Here is a 2,405-nt window from a genome sequence, read left to right as displayed (position 1 = left end):
CGTAGTCTGTCCTACTTGTACTCCTTCGTTTCTTCAAACCCTCGTTCCTCCATTTCTTTCAGTTCTCCCACTCACACTCACACTCTCACTCACTCACTCTCTCTCTCTTCTCTCTCTCCCTTCCTCTCTTTCTCCCTTCCTCTCTCTCACTTCCTCTCTCTCTTCCTCTCTTTCTTCTTCCTTCTCTCTTCCCACCTCTTTCTTCCTCTCTCTCCCCCTCTCTCTCTCTTCTCTAACACACACACACGCACCTATCCGTCCTTCCTTTTTGCTTTCTTTCTTTCTTTCTTTCTTTCTTTCTTTCTTTCCTTCTTTCTTTCTGTCGTTGTGTTTCCTTCTCAAATTCTATCCTTTCTTTCCTTTTTCCTTTACTCCCTTCTTTACTTCTTTCTCTTTTCTTTTATTTATTTCCTTTATAGCTTTCTTTCGGTCTTTCTTTCTCGATTGCTACTTTCTCTTCTGCCATTTTATAATTCTGCAATCTACTTACTAATATTTATCGGTTCTTCTGCCAGGGGACATAACTCACAAGACCTCAAAACTAAGTTAATGTTCTTGCATTAGTATTATCCAGTAATCCTTCGACTATCGCGGGCGTTACGTTCCAAAACCTCCCGCGATAGGTGAATCGGTCGCAGGAACCCGCGATATAAATTTACATATATTAGCCAGAAAAATCCGCGATAGGTGAACGGCGATGTTCTGAGTGCGCGATAGATGAAAGGCGATATAGCGAGGGATTATTGTATACCCTATAAATAAGAAGAAATATTAATTTTATGTTTATTTTCCGAAAGGCTCTGTGCTTAAGATCCAATTCCTATGCAACCATTTGTTTCTTTTTTTTTTTTTTTTTTTGGAATGACCACTCAGACTCACAGGAATATCTGACGATCGTAGTCTTCTCAGACTTACCCGAAACTTTGATTATGTAACCTGTATTGATCGTTAAAATAAACCTGTGTTTGTGTGTAGTGTAAATATGTGTGTGATGCGCGTATGTGAGTGTAGTACATTATGTAGCGTTCATATTTGCAGTTGAACAGTTAGTAGCTTGTGCGGTTATATTCGGAGTTTTATGTGTACGAGTGCATGTATCAACTTGAACAGATGTCTGAATTAAGTAAAGCTTAAGTTGCTCTCGGTCTGAAAGATGAATCTTTTTTTGGTCGTCATTCGTAAGCTTAATTTCCAACGTACAATCCAGGTGATGGAAATTCACTGCAATATATATTAGAGTGTCGTGCACTACTAGGATATAAGAAAAGTAACCCCGTCGAGATAAATTTTCGCTTATGATGAAGTGAACTCATTGATTTTCCCAGATGAAAGATAACCGTAATAGAGCTGGTTTTCCTAGATCCGAATAACGCTTTACATTCTAATAATGCACCTGCAGCGACTCACGTTAACAGTCTATAATAATTTGGATCACGTTACCTATCTTCCCTCAAAAACCAGTTAGAATCCAACTTTCAGATCGAAATAAATGAAGCTAACAGTTCACTTATTTCAGAAACCTGATCGATTAGTCACGCGCTCCCGACCTTATGAAACATCGAGTGATGCATGTGTAAGTTCCCAACAACTCATCTACATATATTTACATGCATACATATTAGATAGACATCATACAAACATGCAAAGAGCTACGTATATATTCATTATTATTATTATTATTATTATTATTATTATTATTATTATTATTATTATTATTATTATTATTATTATTATTTTGGTTTGGCTCAGGTGCAGTCTCTTAAATCTGGTAAGATTTATGTGGGTAGCGGATTACTACCTGTAACCTGAGGTATCCACAAGTTTTCAGCTGTCTTTCAAGTGCTTAGAACCCTCCTGATAATCCTTGCTGTTCCTATCATTATTATTATTATTATTATTATTATTATTATTATTATTATTATTATTATTATTATTATTATCATCATCATTATTATTATTATTATTGAGTGAGTGAGAGAGCAGTGCATGCCATCAAAGTAACACTGGGGTAAAATAACCGAAGCCTGTGGTTTGCTGTGATGCTCTTATGGTTACAGTATTGAAAGTGTTTTGCGTAGGATGTGTGCAGTGCCCAGTAGTGCAATTTTCTGTATGTTATATATATTTGTAAGTCCTGGTGTTTTTGTTATGTATTTGTCTGAATATTTTTTTATTATACCTAAGGCACCTACTATGATAGGAATTGTTTCTGTTTTTAGATTCCACATTCGAGTTACCTCTATTTCCAGGTCTTTGTATTTTGAAAGTTTTTCCATTTCTTTTAGGGAAACGTTGTCATCTGTTGGTATTGATAGATCAATTAGAAAACATTTTTTTCTTCCTGATCTTTGACAACTATATCTGGTCTATTTGCCTTAATTTCTCTATCTGTGTGTATTGGCATA

The sequence above is a fragment of the Octopus bimaculoides genome, chromosome 2, assembly GCF_001194135.2.
Source record: "Octopus bimaculoides isolate UCB-OBI-ISO-001 chromosome 2, ASM119413v2, whole genome shotgun sequence".
NCBI classification, from domain to species: domain Eukaryota; kingdom Metazoa; phylum Mollusca; class Cephalopoda; order Octopoda; family Octopodidae; genus Octopus; species Octopus bimaculoides.
Note: the sequence above shows the minus strand (reverse complement) of the source record.